The 22,507-nt window shown below is 41.0% G+C and overlaps 1 pseudogene; it reads left to right on the forward strand.

The window, feature by feature from the left end:
* The first annotated feature begins 8,860 nt into the window (after positions 1-8,860).
* LOC116864480 lies at positions 8,861-10,501 on the forward strand (annotated as a pseudogene).
* The last annotated feature ends 12,006 nt before the right edge of the window (positions 10,502-22,507 follow it).

The raw sequence follows: 22,507 nt of genomic DNA on the forward strand, positions 1-22,507 counted from the left end.
TTTGAAGGTAGGTGATCTCTGGAACTACAGCTGCCATCTGGGAGGCATAAGGCAAAGCCCAAGAGAGTCACAGAGATACTGACCCTGATGTTAGCACCATGTTGACCAATACTAGCAATAACCTACCTCCAGACTCCTAGTTATGGGAAAAATAAATCCCTATTTGTTTAAGGCATTGCTAGTGAGGTTTTATCTTGGTTGCAGCATAATACAATCTTAACCGATAGAGTATCAGATCTTCAAGTACTTTCTAAACATGGAGAAAACTCAGAATGGAATAGAATATTTATATTTGGAGGTAATCATACAGAATTTAAGGAAATTCACCTTCTAATTGAGGTATTCTAAATTCTATATCTGTGGATCCCAACACAGCTATCAATCAAGGTTTACATGAGAGAGCTATTTAAAATGATTTGTGAACCTCACCCTAGATGTACAGAATTGGAATCTCCCAGACTTGGACTGGCAGACTCTATAACCTAATAAGTTAACTACTTATGCCCCCAGCTGCCCCAGCCTACAGCACAGCTAAGACTAGGGGGAAGTAAGTGAGACTTAGGTGCAAAATTTAAAGAGGTATTTACTCTTAGCATTGTGCAAGCGTAAGGTCAACAGCTGCATGACCCAGTGAGTAAATGCCTCCTTAAATTTTGTGCCCTAGGCATCTCATCCAGCCTCACTCTAGGCTCCACTCTGATTCAGATAAAATTTAATAGGTAGTAACTGTCAAATCCTCCTTTATACAAAACGATCAGTTAGGTAACTGAAATAGTTAATTTTTCAGTGTGGTTCTAACGTATCGTAAAGCCAAACACATTTACCTAGAAATGATGCCACATACAGTTTAATTTCAATTTTGGGTATGCATCTTGGTATCAGATGACATCAATATCCCTCTGAGTGAAAAAATAACTACAGCACTGATTGTCTCAGTCCCTGTTCACCCACATGAAAACTGGAATGTGATCCTGTGAGGAAAGAATTTAATTAGGTGAGTCAATGGGTGTCAGATAGCGTGGTGGTGGCAGAATCCAGGACTAAGATTCTCACGTAACTACTAAGTAGTCAAGTATCTGTTACTCAAATTAAAAGTGGAAACTAGTAGGTGTTTGTAAAAATGTGTCGAGCTTGGCTATTCCTGTTTCCCAAAAGCATTTTAGGACACACATATGCGGTGGTCTCCCAGAAATAGAAGTGTGGGTAACTTAACCCAAAGTGTGGTTCCTGTGTCCAGGCTGTGTTCAATGGTGCGTCAGCAGAATAAATGGTAAAGAATCTCAGTGGGCTGACATTCTGGAGCTTCCTAAGAACGCCTTGTTAGGGCTGGCAGGGAAGTAGGGGTGCTGGCCAGGCGGACGAAGGAAGTCTGCACATTGAGGCAATGCCAACGGCTAGGACTAAAACTTTAGATGGACCTGTTTCACTCCACGTTTCAGGACTCTGACTTTCGCTTTTATAGGCATAGTATTGATGGAAACAGCTGGTTGCTAGTAGCAGGAGGATAACCTCAACAAAATGATCTATAAAAGGGCCCTCTTGTCACACCCTCCTCTTTTCTGCAGAGGCGATATTAGAGCACTTCTCGTTTTAGTGTGGCTTGTGGGCACTCCAGCATCGATTAGGCAAATATTTAACAAAGTAGTTGCTAAAAATAATGACTACTCTTTCCTGCCTGATGTGTGCTATACACTGCAACTGACTCCTTACTCTGTGATCATCTCAGATTTATGGCAGCAAGACTCTGTGTCCTGTACCTTACTGCAAGGAGGGGATTGGTTATGGTCCTACCTGTGAACCAAGAATTGAGTAATTGCTGCCTTAAGGCTGCTTCCCTACTTCCTTTTCTGACAGTCTTTATGCAGGTAAGGTGGCACTCAGCAGCAACTGGCAAACCGGGGCTGGATTAAATCAACACCCAAATGTGTCAGAAAGTTTGGATGGAGTCCAAAATGTGTTTGCCAGCCAGGATGATTAAGAAACCACACCTGGTGCCAGAGTTCAGCACAGACCTGCCAGTGTACTTGGGCAGATCTGTGGTGCTCACTGGAATCTGTGCTCCTGCTGTAGGGAAGTCCCAGGTGGCTCTGCCTGCAAAGTCCCATTCCTTCAAATACAAAGGTTGGGTACGTTTACAAGATGCATCCCGAAGTACAAAAGGAAGAAATGACATGATGTCTGGGATTTGCTTTACAAGTATTTAAATATAAGAACTTCAAAGAAAAAAGATGTGATACAAGGGGCTGGATGAAATGTGGTAAAATTGTGATTATTGTTGAATCACGATATTCCATAAATAGGGAATTATGCTATTCTTTCTAATTTTGGATATTTGAACACTTTCTTAGTGAAGTCTGTTTAAAAAGTTAAATTGATCATTATAAACCTCATAAATCTTAGGGTGCCTAGGTGGCTCAGCAGATTAAGTCTCTGCCTTCGGCTCAGGTCATGATCTCAGGGTCCTGGGATCGAGCCCTCATTGGGCTCTCTGCTCGGTAGGGAGCCTGCTTCCCCTCTCTCTCTGCCTGCCTCTCCACCTACTTGTGATCTCTCTCTCTCTGTCAAATAAAATAAATAAGATCTTTAAAAAAAGAAGGAAAAGGTAAAAAAGAACTGGGTGTATCTTAAAAAAAAAAACACTCGTAAATCTTGCAATAAGTCTATGCATAACTTTGCATACTACCCACTTCTTTGAGATGACAGCAAGAAATAGGGAGCCAAACTATGTGGAATCTGATTTGGATTGTCCTTCCTACCCACTCCCAACAACCTCCTGCCTGTGCTTAAGACCCTTATTTTGTAGTGAAAAGATGGCGGGACTGGGGCTCAAGAAATCGGTGCAAGTTTGGTTTGTTCGTTAATAATGAGATTGCTTGCTGGGCGGCATCTTTCCTTCCTAGGTAAACTGGGGATGATTCTGTAATAACACCAGCCTTGTGGGTTATTGGAGGATCATATGAAATAAGGTACCTTGTGAAGTGTTAAGGAAGTGTTATCAACACCAGCAACACGACCTTGGACCAGATGGCCAAGTGCTCTGACCTCAGAGTCCTCAGTTATGAGGGCCGAAAGTACAACAGCATTCCCAAGGCTGTGGGAGAACCACCCAGGGAATTTATACAGCTGATTCTGCATTGCAGCCTAGTTGGGGGACACCTGAATTAAATAACGGTAGTGGTTCTTTTGTGCTCTAATAGTGAAGTGGAGGTTGGGGGATTAGGAATCTGTTGTGCCAAGTTATTTGGATGGCTAGGTATAGGTCACAGTTTGGGGGTAATTTCTCTGTGATAAATAATTAAAGAGAACCATAATAAATGAGGAGGACATCTGAACTGGTCTGGTGTGAAACAAGGTCCGTATAGCTAGGGGTAGGCACACAAATTAAGAGTGGAGGGGATCAGCTGTTCTGCTCATGCAGCCATTATGTAAAATGACAGGTAAAGGGGGCTTTCCTAAGCCACCTGGGAGAGCTTATAAGCAGGAGAGCCACTACCTTAGGTGAGAGCAGAACCCATCATTTCTGCAGTCTAGGGGCTATTTGGGGTGGCTGGTAGGAGGTTGGGGTACATGTGGGAGGGTGACATTGTAGTTCTGGCCCTACGCCTTTGCCTTCTTCACTGCTAGGCCCATGAGTTTGGCTGCCCACCATGCCCATCTCCCTGGCTGCCTCTCTGGTTTTCTTCCCAGCATATTCCAACATTTGTGCATACTTGCTTCCAAGTTGCTTTTTCCCACATTCTGATTTCTCTCAGAATTCTTGTTTGTCTCATGTGAAGAGCAATCCAATTCAGTATTTGTTGACTGCCAATTATGTTCAAGGCCTTGTGCTACTGACAAACAAGAGGAAAAGGGAAGTTTTTCCTTAAAGCCCCAGTCTAATGTGGGGAGGGAGTAGAGACTAAGACAAGCACACAGGTAACCCCAACACACAAAGAATCTGGCAAGTGCCACAAGAATAGTGAGTTGTGAAAAAATTTTAAGGACAATGGTCATATTCAAAAGATTCGGTGGAGAAAGTATATTACAGATGATCTTTAATGGTAACTAAGTTTCCTAGAGGTAGAGAAGGATGAGAAAAATACTTGGGGAAGAGCAGGAGCAAAGGCAAAGAGGTAGGGAAAGGTGGTGCATGTTTGGAGAATAGCAAGCAGTGGCATTTTGTCTGGGTCCTGGTGAGTAGAAGACCAAGAGGGCACAGATGTAGGCTGGGGCCATTCAGAAGAGGCACTTACTTCAACTTTCTAAGCAATAAGGGCCCCTGAAGGCTTTTGAGAGAAGGCCAGAGATGAGTAGTTTGAGAACACTGACTTAGTGTGTGCAGACTAGAGAGCCAGATGGACCAAGTTACCTGGTGTGGATAGGATAAGAGCCTGGTGGTCCTCAGGAGAGACGCAGAGGGCCGCCACATGTTGGTACAGAGTCCAGGAAACCATGGAATCAGGGTAAGGAGGAAGTGCCTCCAGGTATTATTCTTAAGACTCTACTTTTTCTGAGGTAAAAAGCTCGCTGTTTTTGAGATCTGTTTTTGAGATCCTTGAGTTCTGGAGAGGTCAACATTTTCCTATCATACACTAGAAAGACAAAATTAAGTTTTCTCCCCAAGTGGATCTTCTTTCACCATTGACAAATTCACCTTCCTCTAATAACAATAGCTATTCCATAGGGATCAATAAGAAAAAAACAAAAGTGAGCTGAAGGCCAGAGTAGCCTGCCTGCCTTTGTGCCTCAGAACTTCTAAACAGCCCCTGAGTGTAAACGATTTTATCCTTTCACGTAACAGTTTCCTTTCTCCCCCCATATTCTTAGTTCTATTTCTCCCTGATTTTCACAGCATCTGTGAGGTCTCCCTCTTAAGTGGCTCCATCCCTCTAATATCCATCTTGCTGCTTTTCAATATTCCTCCAGCTCCAAACCACCGCGCCTCACTTCAACCATTTTAAGACCCTCCTCACTGTCTGCTTATGCTCTTAAACATTTCCTGGACCTACCCTTCAAGCCACAGCCAGATAGACATCCAGAGTGGTCCTTTTCTGAGTGAAGTAACACCACACAGCTGTCTTATTTCAACTCTCCAACAAGCATGCCCCCATAGGCTAACATCCGAAGTCTTCAGCATAGCCTATATGGTCCTTCATAACCCAGCCCCTAGCTCCCTCTTTTCCTTGAAGTGTAGCTACTCAGACCTGGCCCTTGTTTTCCCCTCTGCCTGAAATGTTCTCCCTTAGATATTTTTATGGCCCACTCCATCATTTTTGGGTTCTGTTAATGCCACCTCCTCAGAGAAACCTTTTTGGACCACCTCTTCACTATCTCTCTGCTAAGCCTGTTTCATTTCTCTTGGTAGCTTTGACCACAATCTTTGTGTAATATCTGTCTCCTCCAGTAGATGTAAGCTCGATCAGGACAGGATCTCAGTTTTGCTCACCTTAGTTTGTTCAGGGCCTGGATAAAAGCCAAGTTCTCAATAATGAATGAATGTGGAGATCTTCATTGTAGAAAACACTTTCCTTTGACTCTGCTTCTGTTCTTGGTCCTCATTTGGTCTGGTCTTTGAAGGTTTTGATTTAATACTATGACCTTGCCTCTTGTCTGGCATGGAGTTAAATGTTTCTCTCCTCCATCTCCCACCATTTGTGATACTTTTATGGACTCCCTAAATTTAAATTTGTCCCAAGTTTTACTCCTTACTCTCCTTTCCCTCCTTCTTCCTTTTCTCTATCTTCATCTGTTATCTTTGTGCAGATGATACTCAAAATTACTTTCAACCTAGACCTCTCTAAACTTAGTCCTTCCAGTACCTACTGGGTATCCTAAAGGCACCTCATATTTCATAAATTAAAAAATTTCTTCCTCTCCCTCACCTTTCTATGTGTGTTAACAGTACCACTATCTTCTTGGCTCCCAAGTTAGAAGTCTTAGAATCATTTTTTTTTTATTCCTCCTTCAGACCCCTTTTCCTAGTGGTCACCAATATTACTGGATCTTCCTTCTAAACGGCTCTTAACTCTTTCCAGCTATTTCCATTCCCATAACCACCACCCTAGAATGACCATTGCCTGCCTGGCCAGAACCAGCTTGACCTCTTTGTTGGTTCCTTTCCTGCTTGTAGGTCCTTATCTAAGCCACCCCCCTGCCCCATCTCTGCTTCAAAAAGTCCCCTAGACTCTGCACCAGCAAGCATCACTTCACTGATGACGATGCATTCGCAGTCTAGGTTAGGCTTTCTGCTTGTCCCTGCATTGCCCAAGGCTCTCAACCCTGCTCTTAACTGGATGTCTAGAGGCCAGGTAGGCCAGACCACTCACTTCACAGCCTAGAACCCAGCTCCCATTTCTCGGAGCAGTGAAGGTTAAGGTTACTTCTTCACCAGCCCCTGCTTCCATTTTCCCCTCCTAATTCCTAGCTTCAGATAAAAGAATCATTTTTGAAAGAGTTGCTTTAAGCCTTGTCTTCCCTACTAAGAAATTAGTGGCACTCTATTTCCTAAATAATGGAGACAAAATTCCTCAGCTTGAAACTCAAGCTGGACTGTGGTCTACATTTTTTAGCCATAGAATTCCTAAAATGGGCCTAAGATACAAATGCATAAAGGGTCTGGGAAGGCAATAGGAGTGAATAATATATGGGTCCTGTATAACATGATAAGGGGTGGTGGAGACTGTGGCAAACAGGAAAGCCTGTGTCCTGTTTAAAGAGGAGGGCCAGCTCTTGGCACAAAGAAATTTGAGCCTAGGATTGCCAGATATTCTGATTATTCTATAGAAACTAGAAATCTGAGGTTTTAGACAAAATTTCTGGAGTTTTTAAATGTTGGCCTAATATATATATATATATATATATACACATATACATATGTATATATGAATGAATATGGTACAGTACAAGTCATACTGCAGGATGGATCTAGCCACAGAACCACCAGTTTGGAATTCACTCTCTATATCTCCCAAACCAGCCAAAAGCTCTGAGCCCACACTTGTTAAAACAGTAATAATAGCAATAAGCAAGTGTTAGAACAGTGTTAAAGATCTAGCTCCAAACTGAGACCTTGTCTAGTGTAATCAGAAGGAAAGAGAACTAGAATGGTGGTAATTTTCTCAGGATGTGAGTCAATGGCATTTGCTGCTCTGTCAGTGTATAACCTAAAACCATCCTGTAGCACTAGCAGAAATGACTCAGTTTATGAAATCACAGACACAGCATTTCCCAACCTGGTGTAAGGTATATGAGAAATGCTCATTGTAGTAAATAGGTAGCATTTAGAGGCCTATAGGACACCATTCTTCAAAGAGTCTGTGTTCCAAATATTTGTTTATCAGGGTTTTGGTTTTTTTCAACATGGTCCCAGAAGCAATGATATACATAGGACAACAGAAGCAATACCACCAATGGATTACTTTATATTTCAATGAAAAGGGTGGCAAAGAAGGCTGTTGCAAGTGTATGGTGTGGTGGTTCAATCCTACAAACTTCCTCTGCTCTGGTGGCCCTGGTCAGAAACAGACCTCTGGTGGGCAGGCCTTCAAGGAGGAGCATGGACACAAGGGTTGAGAAGAGTGTTTAACAGCATGGTTTCTGAAGTCCCGCTGACCACACACCCTGAACTTGTCATTAGCATTGTCCCTCGAATGGCCCCTCTTTGACACTGGGGGCTTTTGGGTTTGGCTGAAAGTAAAGAAGGTAAGAGCACAAATGTGGGGGAACATCCTTCCAGCTGTCCTGGAGCTGAAAGGGGTCACAGGACAAGGCAGTTTTCTCTTCTGACAAGGATGCTAGTGCAATGAGGTTGCGAGTGGGAAGGGAACCACATCTGGAAATGTCTCTAACTTATTCAGGTCAAGGGTTTCTCTTAATTCCCCACTCCTCTCAGTCTTGCCTCTCCCCAGGAGTAGGCTGGAGGCATTTCCTTTACCTAGTATTTCACTCTTTCTCCAGAAGTTCAGCAAGTGGAGCTGACAGCACCCCAGGGGACTCCTACCATTTCCTCAGTCTCCAGGGAGATGCCTCCTGAATGAAAGGATCTAAAAAGAGATACACACACATTTATATATATGCCTTCCTGTTCTCTCAAGCACCAGAATATTTTCTGCTCTGTGCTCCCACACTCTACAGCCTCATTATCTTCTCTGAGATTTTTCTCTCCTTCCTCATACCACTGCCTCTGCTGCAGCCCCCACCACACACACACACACACACACACACACACACACACACACACACACACACTGCTGTTATCTCTGAGGGCTAGGAGAGCTACTGAAAAGAGACAAACATTTCTAGAGCTTCATCTACCTCTCTTTGGTCTCAGCCTTGACGTATGAATACCAAGAAAGCTGTTCCCAGAAGTGTTAGAAGGAACATTGCTCTTTCCCCAACCCTGTTAACTCTCCTCCAATCCCCCATCAATCACTGACCCCATCACTCATTTCAAGGCTTTTTTTAAACCTAACTTTCTTCAGTCAAGACAGCTACAAAAAACCTTTCCTCCTAGCTTTTCTCCTATCTTTTGCTCCATTCTCCCATCCCCCTAGTTTGGGAGACTGTGCTGGTTTTTCTATTTTTTCCCAATTGGTGATATACAAAGCTTAGAATAAGACACCTCAGGGTGTTCAAAAAGTTGGGTACATTTGTTTGTAAACAATATTTTAATTAATTTCCAAATATTATGCTAAATGATTTTCTTCAACCTCCAAACCCCTCCTAGGTGAAGTATCTTTAAATATAATGCAATGGACCCAAATGTTCATCTGAAAAGTACAATAAAAACGCTATGAGAGCTCTTATTCCATCGCTGTCACCATCCTTGGCACAACTCATCTCGCTGAGATCTGCCTGGGAGAATCCACCGCCATCTGCCACCATGACAAACTTCACAGTAGATCAGATCCGGGCCATCATGGAGAAGAAGGCCAACATCCCAAACATGTCCATCACAGCCCACATGGACCATGGCAAGTCCATGCTGATGGACTCTCTGGTGTGTAAGGCCAGTATCATTGTCTCCATTGGTCACGGGGAGACCCGCTTTACTGACACCTGGAAGGATGAGCAGGAATGCTGTATCACCATCAGGTCAATGGCTATCTCCCTCTTCTATGTGCTCTCAGAGAATGACTTGAAATTTATCGAGCAGAACAAGGATGGTTACGGCTTTCTCATCAACCTCATCAACTCCCCGGCATGTGGTCTTCTCAGAGGTGACTGCTGCCCTCCATGTCACCAACAGTGCCTTGGTAGTAGTGGATTGTGTGTCTGCTGTGTGCGTGCCGACAGAGATGTCTGCAGGCTACTGTTGAGCGTATCAAGCGGCTATGATGAACAAGATGGACCAGACTCTGTTAAGCTGCAGCTGGAGCCGGAGAAGCTATGTGTTCTCAGGGCTGGTGTCCACTGGCCTGAAGGTCAGGATCATGGGGCCCAGCTATACCTCTGGGAAGAAGGAGGCCATGTACCTGAAGCCTATCCAGAGAACAATCCTGATGATGTTGCTGTTACATGGAGCCAACTGAAGATGTGCCTTGTGGGAACATGGTGGGTCTGGTGGGCATGGACTAGTTCCTGGTGAAGACTGGCACCATCACCACCTTTGAGCATGCCCACAATACACGGGTGAGGAATTTCAGCCTGAGCCCTGTTGTCCAGGTTGCTGTGAAGGCCAAGAATCTGGCCAACATTCCCAAGCTAGTGGAGGCTCTCAAACAGCTGGCCAAGTCAGACCTTATGGTGCAGTGCATCACTGAGGAGTCAGGGGAGCATACCATTGCAGGAGATAGGGAGTTGCACATAGAGATCTGTCTGAAGGACCTGGAGGAGGACCATGCATATATTCCCATCAAGAAATCTGACCCCATAGTCTCATACTGTGAGACTGTCAGGTGTTGAATGTGCTCTGCCATCTGGTGAACTCTGTCCAAGTTCTCCAACAAGCACAACCAGCTGTACATGAAGGCAGCTGTAAGTGAAACCCTTCCCTGATGGCCTGGCTGAGGATATTGACAAGGGCAAGAAAATATGTGTCGTGTGCACTTCGATGTCTACAATGTGACCCTGCATGTGGACACCATCCACTCCGGGGGTGGCCAGATCATCCCCACTGCCTGGTGCTATCTTTATGCTAGGAGGCTGACCAGCCAGCCCTGGATCATAGACTCTTTCTACCTTGTGGAGATCCAGTGTCTGGGACAAGTGGTTGGTGGCATCTATGGAGTCCTGAACAGGAAGCAGGGCCATGTCTTTAACAAGTCCCCAGTGGCTGGCACCCCCATGTTTGTCGTGAAGGCCTACCTGCTTGTGAATGAATCCTTTGGCTTCACCACTGGCCTGAGGTCCAACACTGGTGGTAAGACCTTCCCCCAGTACGTTTTTGACCACTGGTAGATCCTGCCTGGGGATCCCTTCCACAGCAACAGCCACCCTAGCCAGGTGGTGGCTAGAACATGCAAGTACAAAGGCCTGAAGGAAAAGTAGCCCAGCCCTGGATAATTTTCTGGACAATTTGTAGGCAGCCCTCTCCACCACCCTGAGTGGGACTCTGCACAGCCCCTGCACCTGGCTGACAAATGACCATAACAAAAGCCCTCACATTCTCCATGACACCTTAAGACTGTCCAGACAGTGATGCTCCAACTGACAGGTGCTGGGGCACACTCAATGCCATCACTCAACATGAACACTTGATGCCATTTCTTTCGATATTTATTCCAAGATTTCAGAAGCAATAGACATGCCCTGGCAGCAGGGACTTATTTGGCCGATGGGGAAGTGAGATGAGACATGCAACACTTTTTTTTTTTTTCCATTTCAGAAACTCAAATATCCAAAAAGAAAAGGAAAAAAAAAAGGAAAGAAATATTAATGCACTGAGAGGTTTATTTTGGGCAAATGGCTTATAGTGGATTTTCTCCCAGAAAGAGGGAAGGAATAAGCATATAGACCTTTTTCTTTGGACAGAAGCCAAAAGGCAGGGAACTTTGTACGCTGTCACTATGAGCACCTTCAGCCATATTAGTGCCATTAGAATAATAAATTTGATGGTGACAAAAAACAAAACAAAACACTGAGAGTATCCAAAACCTAGAAACATAGATAAAATTGTGTTTTCATTGTACTTGTTTAGATTAATAATTAAGCCCACTATTTTAAATAGAACGATTCCTCACCTGTAATGTAGTTATAATTGAAAACAGAAATGTAAATTCCTCCTGTGTTTTTTTATTCTGTTCAATTAGCCAGCATATTAGATTTTGATGTAGTGTTCAATGATTCATTAGTTGTGTATCACACACAAGCACCCTGCCTATTTCCCTGTGATTTAAAAAAAAAAAAAAAACAAGTAGACAATATGATTAGTACACATTCTCCATATAGTCTTTGGAGCTAAATGGATTAACATAAGAGCTATTTATCTACATATAAATCTTCTCATGAGGATGACCAATTCAAATTCAGAGTAAGCTTATAATATATTTATCAGGATACACCAAAAATAAAGATGATTTTGAATTTTGCATTTTAATGAAATCCTAGAGGCTCCAATGAGAAGTAGAAAAGTCATAGTGTCCTATTTCTCCTTTTCTCTAAAAATAGAATTTCTTTTTACATAAATATTCTATCTATATTGCACAATAAATCTAAATAAGTGAGAGAGAACTTGTGCTCAGAATCTTGTCACCTCAGCAGAGCTAACTTATCATTTGACCCTGCTCCCTTCTAACTCTGGTGAATAATTACAATGGTGCATTCTCCCATTTTCAATTAACACTACCTCAGAAGCATATTCCATGTTGCTATGTAGTCTTTGTAATTTGAATTTTAATACCTACATCATATTTTTAATTATTCCCCAGTTGTTGGGCATTCATTTTATAATCTTTTCCATAATAATTAATGCTGTGGCTAATCTTCATTTATTTAACTTTTTTCCCATATGTTCTTCCAAACATTCTAGGAAGTAGGATTAAATAAAGGTCAAGAGCCCAGATGTGAGGAGGTTTTTAGTTCACTCAGTGACCAACAGACTCTTAGGGCTCCGCCCATGGCCTCTTCACCTTTTCCATCAGAGACAGACAATTCTCTATCAGAGATTTATCAAGTGGCTGCAGTCCCCCAGTAGAATTCTGGGACAAGTTCAGAGTCCATTTCAGAAAAATTTGGGCTTAAATATTATGACCTTTAACCCAAATGATCTTGCTCTATTTTTACTACCAATGATTCTCAACAAAAAGTAACACCAGCACTTTAAAATTCTAACAATTTTGCTGAAAAAAAAAAAAAAGTGACCAAGGAGTGACATTTAGAAAGTTGTATTCTCCACTAGTAAGTATAAAATGTTCATTGTTTTAATTTGCATTTCTTTTATATTAGTGAGATTGAACTAGTTTTCATATATTTGTTTACTAGTTATTTCCTCTTGAATTAAGTGACTCTTCCTCCAGCTCATTTACTTGTGAGAATCAACTATTTTTGTATAAGCATTTTATATAATATAGATTTTAAGCCTTTTAAATATGTGCTAATAATTTCCAGTTTATTTTTTAACATAATTCTAACATTGTGTTAATAAGCTATATCCACCTCCAATTCTCACAGTATTGCTTCAGAAAGCTTTGGATATAGACTTTGGCTCAAACGGTAATTTAATTTGTATAAATTACTAACATACATATTTCCAGAACCAATAACACAAAAGTGTCAAGTGTTGGGATTTTTACAACAAACCAGGGTTAAATGATGGAAGTATCCTTGGTCAATGCTAAATTTAGGTAATAACTCTTTTCTTTTGTACCATATAAACAGAATAATCAGTTAATATGGGCTGGAACTTGAGGGGACCGCAATGTAGATAATGGGGTTGGGGATTTGGATATAGAGAGACAGGAGCTGGGCTTTCTTGTGATGACATGAGATAAGGTCATAGGGTTTGGGATGGACAGATGACGTGTGGACTGGGAGAACTGAATTAAGAGGAGTTTCTCTTTTCTCTCTTTCTACATTCTTTTTCAACCCCCTTCTAATCACCAGCTCAGATTTCCATAGGAAGTAGTTATACAAATATTTTTATTGTCTCCCTTCATATCCTTTCTCTCTTCTTCTCTTCCCAAACTCCCTCGCTCTTTCTTTTTCTTTTTATTATGGCAGGACAGTGGAGTCAGACAAGCAATCCAGGCCCTATCATTTAATTTTTTTTAAAGATTTATTTATTTGAGACAGAGAGAGTGAGAGCAGGAGAGGGGCAGAAAAGAGCTAAATGAACCATGTGTATTATTTTCTTTACATAGGCTAAGGCTTTGAATAGAATAGGGGTGGGAGTTTACAAGATATTTTAAATATTTCAAAAAGCCGAGTAAAAATTCTATCAATACTAAGACAAAGCTACCTGGTCCTACTTTTGGTTTCCAATTTTCATAGCATGCTGATTAAATGCTCTAATGAATGGTTATATATGTCTAATCAGGAATGGAAAAGTAAATTATTATAGGATAAATGTATTTTGTTTATTAGACAGATGTTTTTAAAAATATGAGTTCCTGGGGCACCTGGGTGGCTCAGTTAAGTAGCTGGGTGGCTCAGTTAAGCAGCTTTGGCTCAGGTCCTGATCCTGAGGTCCCAGGATAGAGCCCCATGTTGGGCTCCCAGCTCAGTGGTGAGTCTTCCTCTCCGTGTGCCTCTGCCTCTCCCCCAGCTCATGCTCTCTCTCTCAAATGAATAAAGAAAATCTTAAAAAAAAAAATGAGGTCCTTATAGGAAAAGGATAATAAAACAAATCCTTGGTGATGAAAATGACGGGAACCAGGAGCTTATACTAATTATTTGGTAAGTAGTCATCTTTCCATACTGCTGCTGCCTAAGTGAGTATTTATTATTTGTGATTTATACCCTACCATTTTCTGAAAACATTTAACTTGTCTCATGCTGGCTAAATATTCTTTCAATATTTTGGTTACTTTCTTACTTAATGAGATGGTAGAATCCCGAAGGAAAAGGAAGACCAGTCTTAGATGTCTCTCTGAACTTCATTCTGTTTTTCTAACAGGAATTTTCTGGCAAAGTAGGTGGTTTCACCTTGTCCTACTCACTGACCAAAGCGTGGTTGGAGGAATTTTCTGGTCGGATCCATTTGTGGCCCTATTTCAGCAAATGCATACTGACAGCCTACTGTGTGTCAATCCATGTACCTAATGTCAAGTGTAATTAGGTGAAGGGAATGCATATTAAAGGAGTAGGCAGACTGTTCAAGGTGAAGAAACAATTTATGCAAAAGGCATGAGGCAGGAAAGAGCTGGGCTGGTCTAGGGAGATGAAAGGACAAAAGGTTTACGTTCTGTGCATGCAGGAGAGCATAGAATGAGATGAGCTTGGAGGGGCTAGTAAAAGTCAAAACATGCCTGGCTTTGTAGGTCATAGTAAGACACTCTTAATTTACTCTCTGACTGTCCTGGGTGAAGGGCCTAGGGCTGGGGCAAGGGTAGTAAGAAGTGTGTCAGAGAAATCAGTTTGGAGACCTGGTTTGGCTTAGACCAAAGTTGTAGAAGGGATATGAAGAGAAGTACATTTGAGATTTATTGTGAAGGTAGGAACCATAGAATTTATAGATGGATCAGATGTGGGAGAGGAGGGAAAGGGAGAAGTTTCTGGCTTGGGCAATTGTATGAAATGGAACACCATTGACTTGGAAGACTGTTGAGTTGGAAGACTGGGAAAGAACAGGTTGAGCTGGGAGGTCTTGAAAGGGAATCAAGAGTTTGGTTGGGGGTATGTTATGTTTGAAATGCCTGAGAGATGTTGAGAGAGATGTCAAGTTAGTAGCTATATTTACAAGTCTGGAGCCTATTAGATATATGGTTGATCAGCATATATTGATGGTATTTAAAGATATATTAGAGGAACTCCATATTTTAGAGACTGAAGAGGAAAATGTAAGGAGACAGAAACAGGGAAAGGAAGTAGAAAGGAAACCATAATGTGTAATATACCAGAGGTCAAGAGAGGAGAATGGTCTGCTGAGAAGTTTGCAGCTTGATGCTACTGAGAAGTGAGCAGGAGGAGAGTAAAGTGTGTATTAGACTGGATGCCACCAGGGTTACTAGAGGCCTTGAGTAGACAGTTTCAGGAATGTGAAGGATACTGAAGACAGACTGAAAAGCAGGTGAAATGGAACAAGTAAGTTTGAGACGGTACAAGCAAATAACTCAGGGAGTTTAGGAAACCATATAAAAAGGAAATTCAAGAGTGACAGATTTGGGGGAGGCAGATGGGGCTGAGATGAGACTAAATTTTTTGGTATGGTGAGCTGCAGGTGGCTGCAGAGCAACCAAGTGGAAAGGTCTTGCAGAAGGCAGGATTATGACTGGAGAGAGAGTTTTGAAACCATCTGTGTGCAAAGCTGGGACAAGAATCTCTGGCCCAGATGCCTTTTTAACGAACCCTGTCCATGTTTAAGGCCCGACAGAAAAAAATTAGCATGTGATCCCTCTTCCAGACATTCATCTTGGACTACTCAGCTCAGCTAGTAATTACTCTAACCTCTCTCCAGAATCTGTAAGCCACCTTAGTCCTTTACTTGGCCCTTTAGGGTTTTTCTGTAAATGAAATTTCTAGAGGTAGCATTTCTGGGCTGCATTGTATGTCTTGAACCAACATGTCAGAGGACAGCTGCCCCCTGTTAGGGACTATGGGGGGTTGTAGAAAAATTAATGAGATATGCTCCCTCTCTCCGTTCCTGTTCTGAGTGGCATGTTCCTTCTGCTGGTTTCTGCAGCCTTTGCTAAATAAATCAGGAATTTAGACTCTTCTGGGGGGTCACCTAGTGTGATATCTGGGCTATTCTTTCAATCTTGGAAAAAAGAGAAGAGCTACGAAAATCAGAGGAGGAGGAGGGATTTTGGATGTGGAACCCATTACATATGACTGCCAAGAAGTTTCTTCAGCACTTTGATGAAGACATTTAAGATTCCTCATTGGAATGCTTTCTTATGAGGGTAGCACACAGGTATATTTCATAGGCTTCTTTCCCTTTTTTCAAAATGACTTTAACATACACCTACTCTAAGTTATAGTCTTATATGAACTGATTGATTTCTCAATAATAATTACAGAAGCCAGTGTGTGGGCTCACTACTCCAACAAGAACATAAAGCGTATTGTGTATCAGCTTAAGTATGTGGAGAAACAGTGAACTTTTTCTTGTTCTAGTGATATCCATTGACTCACACATGGTTTCTCTGTGTCCTGACACTGTATGTTCAGTGAAAAGGAGACAGGAGCACAACATGGGTAGAATATAAGAGATGATTTATAGTACACCAAAAAAAGGAATATCTTGTTACATTAGCTTCCTAGAACTGCCATAACAGAGTATCATAAATGGGTAGCTTAAAACAACAGAAATATATTGTCTTCTAGTTCTGGAGGCCAGGAACCCAAAATCAAGGTGTCACTATGGCCTTGCTTCCTCTGAAACTTGTAAGGGAATCCTTCTTTGCCTCTTTCTAGCTCCTGGTGGTTGGCCAGAAACCTTTGGCGTTCCTTGGTTTACAGCTGTGTAACACCAATCACTGCTTGCATTCTTACACGGCATTCTCTGTGTCTGCAATGGCCTTTTTTTTTTTTTTAAGGACACCAATTATATTGGATTAGGGGCCTACCCCACTCTAGCATTACTTTATCGTAACTAATTACATCTATTTCCAAATTTTTGTGACACTATGTCCAAATAAGTTTATATCCTAAGGTGCTAGAGATTAGGACTGCAACATATCTTTTTCTGAAGAGAGGCTAAGTCAACACTCAACACTCACAACTTTTCTCAAGAGAGAGGTAGGGAAGGAAAGGAGGGAGAGAGGAAAAGTGGTAGTCACAGATAATGGTTAGGCAGCTAATGTCCCCATTCCTGTTTCCACACCACTACTTCCTCACCCTTTTATAGCTAAAAATGCATAGTAGGGACCCCTGTTATTTGGCTAAACTACCCTCTCTTCCTTTTTTCTGGTAGGTACTGTTATATACTGACAGTTACTTCTCTGCACTAAATATTGGGCAGTGGTTCTCAAACTTCATTGTATATTCCAGATCACCTGGAAAATTGGTAAAAATATATAGAAGCCCAGGCTCTATCCTACTTCAACAAGCCTGTCTCTATATCTTTTAATAGCTCTCTAGGTGATTCTAATATACTCTGAAGTTTGAGAACCACTGGCCTTGGGCACATGGCTTGTAGTCTTTCTACCTCAACATTTGCCATCCACAAAGTGACTCATCCAACACCAGGTCTCTCATTTCTTGATCTCTTCACCCTCAATGACCTTCTATTCCACTCCATCACAGCTTGCCACTCCCACAGCTACACTCTGGACTTTGCCAGCATTATCTCACTAATCTGGAGTAATCAGTATTATAGGAAATAAGCTGCAATCCTTGAGGGCAGAATTATAAGGTAAGTTCTCTTTTTGCTTCCAATTGCCCTTTCAACTCCCTCTCTAAACTAGTTCTTACTTTGTTTTCTTTGTTATTGGAGCAGAGTACTAACTTTTCTGGCTTTCAGGTCATAAAAATTCTTCTCAGAACTCTCAGCCACAAGATAGTCTCAGTGCAATCATTAAAATGTTCAATAGAGTTTGAGACACATTCAAAGCTAAGGCTCCTCTCTCCCCTCATCTTGTTACTGATGTTTGCTGGAAAGCCTGTGGAGGGAGAAAGGAATACCTATGGTCGGTTCTTGTTCCTCTTCACCCTACTCCCAGTTCAGCTGCCTCTGTACCCTCCAGGATTGGATCAAGAGGAGAGAGGAGAGGTTGTCAAGGTTTCACTTGGTTGTCATGGACACAATCCACCATTTCAGCCTTTGGGATGGCAAAATTCCATTGCTTACTCCTTCCTTCGATGGCCATTTTTGTGAGTTTTGAAGAGATGCTTCCTACTTGGAACACTCCAGTAAGCTCCCATGATGGAAGCAATGTCTCTCACCTCCTACTGGCTTCCTACAATTTCTTCCTCAGTCCCTGACCATCTGGTGCCCACTCTCTCAAGCTAGTCATGGAATCTGGGATAGCTCCCGACTGGTTCCTGCCATAGGCCTGTATCTGGGCCAGGAGAAATACTCACCCACCCTTGCCTAGCTGCTGGTGGATATATAGTCTGCTCCCAATACAGCCTTACATGCTTCCCACCTCATTCCCCTCACATACACCTAATTTGGTCAGAGCTTCTCTTACCAGCCCTCACACTCTTCAAACTCAAGGAGGCACATTTGAAGCTCTTCAAATGTTTTCCTTAAAGTATCTTTCTCATGTCATTTGAGAGAGGAGCACAATTCCCTTCACCTAGGAAAAAGGGAAAGAAAAAGCCCAGGTATTCCAAAAATTCTCCAAAGAACACTTGTCTTTCAGTTTTTCAATTCCAATGTTTGCACACACTCCAGGAGGGTGATGGATTAAGGGTCACAAGACTAATTTGACTATCTCTTTGCAGGTCTCACATAGGTGATATAATGCCTCATTATAGCACCTTTTGTTTTCTTCTGTCTTTAGGGCCTCAACCAAAACTAAAACAGAAAGAACTCCAATTAAACATCCTGTTTACACAGAACACTGCTCCCTAATTTAGAAAATGGCTAGTTTTCTTGTTAAATAATTCTCACTAGGACCATTACTTGACCTCAAGGGGACCCTTCTCTGATTCATGGTCCCCTTTACTTTCTCTAATCACTAGCCTTCTCCTGCTTCCCTCACTGCCAGGTTAGATTTCATATCCATACTTTCAGTACTTCTTTTGCCAATACCATAATTTCCTTTGTCTCTTTATCATTTCAAAACATCAGTCTTGAAGAACTTCAGTCTTGGATGAACTCAACAGCTCATATCCTCCATGCCTGCATCCAGGCAACTGTGCACCATAACTGAGAAACATAAAAGGACACGTTGATATGACTATAATCTTCAGGTCACTAGCTCTGGGCTCTCAACTCAACACTGCCAACAATTCTATTATATTTCTTTGGCCAATTGGCTTTCTTACTCTCAGGACGGGTCACTTCATGTGTTCCCCACTGTTCTCAACCTCTAATCCCCTACTCTAGTTCTCACTCTTAGAAAATATCTCACCTTTTATTTCCTGGAGAATACAGAACACCTGCTCCCTAGCAAACTTACTACCCAACCCACACCTGTACCCATCCTATTCTCTTTCCCTCCTATTAAAATAGAGATGCTCTTTAGTCTAAGAACAATTCTTCTGTTCCTTTGGACCTTATTTCCTTCCACCGTTTTTGGAACTATACACCATTAATTATCCCTTCTTACAATTTCAATATCCCTCTTCTGGATTCTTATCAATATCTAAACATATTAAAAGTCTACCCCATCTTAACAAACCTGTCACAGCTTATACTGTTAAGTAACTATATACCACTATTGTTCTAAATATTTCATATATGCAAATTTAATCATATTGTCCCATGAAATAGGTAGCATTTTTATCTCCATTTTTTTAAAGAGGACACAGATTCAGAGAGATTACATAATTGGCCCAAGGTCACACAGCTGATGGATAAAGTGGGATTCAAACACAGGCACTTTGGTTCCATAGCCTTTTCTACTCACTGGATACCCTGTTGGTCTGTTTTTATTGTCTGTTGTTTCTCCAGGTTTTTATTGCCTTCTCTTGTCTCCTCAGGACCTATTTCCTTCCTCCCCCCAACTTTTATTATGGTAATTTTAAAATTTACAGAAAAGCTGCAAGAATAGTATAATGGGTACCTCTATATCCTTTATGGAGATACACACACATATCTAAGTTTACAAACACATACACAGGTAGTTACATATGGCAAGATTCATATTTCTGTTACCATAGTATACTCACTATAATTGCATAAAGTACAGCTTCACTGCTGGAGCGTCAATCTTCAAATCACCTTATAATTAACAGACGCCCATCATGATCATTGACAGCATCCAATCACAATACTTCTTTCAAAATTTGTCAATGATTGGTCACTGCACATCTGTTATTCAGTTCAAGCACAGACAACAAAGCATGCAATTGTGTTGTTTCCTTTTCTCCCAGTGATAAATTCACATGACCCTTTTTAAAAAAGATTTATTTATTATTTCATAGAGAGAGAAAGAGAGAGTGCAAGCAGGGTGTGAGAGAGAGGGAGAGAATCTCGAGCAGACTCGCCGCTGAGAACAGAACCCAATGGGGGGACTCGATCTCATGACCGCAAGATCATGGCCTGAACCGAAATCAAGAGTCAGATGCTTAACAGACTGAGTCTCACATGACACTTTATGAAATAATATTTGAAAGAGTAATTGGCCAGAAAAGATGAAAGTGCAGGAAAGAAAAGTGATAACACTGAAAGTGAAATTTGAATCAAGCACAAATGGAGTTATAGAAGAGATAACTGGGAATACTGACACAGCTACTATTAGAAACACTCTAGATATACAGCCAGAGGAAGTTACTGAATGCAGAGTTATCGAGATTAAGGAAGAAAGTGATTTTGATGAAAAGTTTAAAAGAACTTTGAAGATTTCACACATTGTAAATGCAAATGATAAAATGATTCAAGCTGATCCAAACTAGGATTGTGACAATTTGCAAAGGTACAGAGAAGATGCTTGATCCAGAGTTTTATAATCAGAAAAACTGTTCAAACTATTCTAAGTTTTTCACAAAGAAATATAATACTTCAATTCTCAACATTTCTAATGCTTTAAATTCTAGTGTAACAAATAAAAATTAGCTTTACTAGTTTTTAAATTTTCCTACATTTATAACTGAATGTCATAATGTTTTGACAAAAATATTTATACAGGTCATGGAACAATGGTAATTTTTCCCACTGATTATGAAACTAATTTTGCACAACTTCATTTTACATGGTCATTTGAATGCTGCACTACTAGCAAAGTGAAAATTGCATATAATTATAAGTATTTTTTCTTCCTGAACCATTTGAAAGGACTCTAATATGATGCTTCACCCTTTAAATAGATCAACATGTATCTTTCTCCTAAGAACAGGGACATTCTTCTACACAATCACATAACCTCTTATCATTCTCAAAAAATTAAACATTGATACCATAATATATCTAATATTCAGTGCATATTCAAATTCCCCAATTATCTTATTGATATCCTTTATAGGATTTTCTTAATATCCAGTATCTATATAAAGATCAGACACAGCCTTTAATTTCCTTTAATCTAGAACAGTTCTGCTGGTTTTTTTTTTCTTTTCCTCTCATGACATTGATACTTTTTAAAGAGTTCTGTAAAATGTCCTACTATTTGGATTTGTCTTATTATTCCCTCATGCTTAGATTAAAAATGGATGTTCTAGAACTTGTTCTTTCACCTGCTTCTACTCCTCAGACAGGGACTAGGTAGTTAGGTATTGTGAAATTTCTATAATGCTCTTCTCTCCATCTTATTCTTTTTTCTCTCTCCTTAACCAACCAAAAAGTAACCAACAAATCCTCTTCTCTGCAAAAAACAAAACCAAATAATTCCACAACCAAATTCCTCAACCTTCCCATACTTTCTTAGGAATAACCGAAATTCGTCATCCATTTCTTCATTTGTTTGTTTCAAGGAGAGTCCCTCTTTTTATCTCTTGGGTACTCAAATGTCCATGTGATCTCTACTGCAATCAAAATCTATTATCAAGACTGAAAATTCTTAAACTAAAATTGAAATGATTACCATCAGTTTAAAGGGACACATCTCCCAGAGGATGATTTGCCTTTTAGCAAAGTTCTGTGAAGAGGTGTGCCCAGTGCCTATCCAGTTCCCAAGGCATAACAGACACTGACATTTTGTTGAAGTGAATATATAGCACAGTGGGCAAAATTTCCAAAGATTTCCAAATCAAACTGTCTTAATTAAAGCACTTATTTCAGACTTAAAACTGTTTCTATTGATAATAGTTTATACAGGAGAGTCTTGGATGACCAGGTAGGCATTTGAAAAAAATCTTTGAAATGCTCTTGCTTTCATCTTGGCCAATAAAATAACTCTCATAATATAATTATCACAGATGGCTTATCTCACCAACTAGTCTGTAAACTTGAACTCAAGGAAGGCATTTTTACACATCTTAAGGTCTAATTCTCCACAACTCCTAAAACATGCCTTATCTGTAAGTAGAATTCAGTAGAAGCTTGCTAAATTCAAAAACATTTATACGTATATATATTTTATATATTTTACAAGAATACTACATGGCTGATGATTCTCTTCTGTTCACCATATCAGAAGGCATATAATGCCTGTTAATGGTTTTTTTTTTGTTGTTTTGTTTTTTAAAGATTTTATTTATTTATTTGTTAGAGAGAGAGGGAGCATGAGCACAGGCAGACAGAGTGGTAGGCAGAGGCAGAGGGAGAAGCAGGCTCCCTGCTGAGCAAGGAGCCCGATGTGGGACTCGATCCCAGGATGCTGGGATCATGACCTGAGCCGAAGGCAGCCGCTTAACCAACTGAGCCACCCAGGTGTCCCAACTG

Source organism: Lontra canadensis, unplaced genomic scaffold (genome assembly GCF_010015895.1).
Source record: "Lontra canadensis isolate GAN:19392208 unplaced genomic scaffold, GSC_riverotter_1.0 scaffold6, whole genome shotgun sequence".
Lineage (NCBI taxonomy): Eukaryota > Metazoa > Chordata > Mammalia > Carnivora > Mustelidae > Lontra > Lontra canadensis.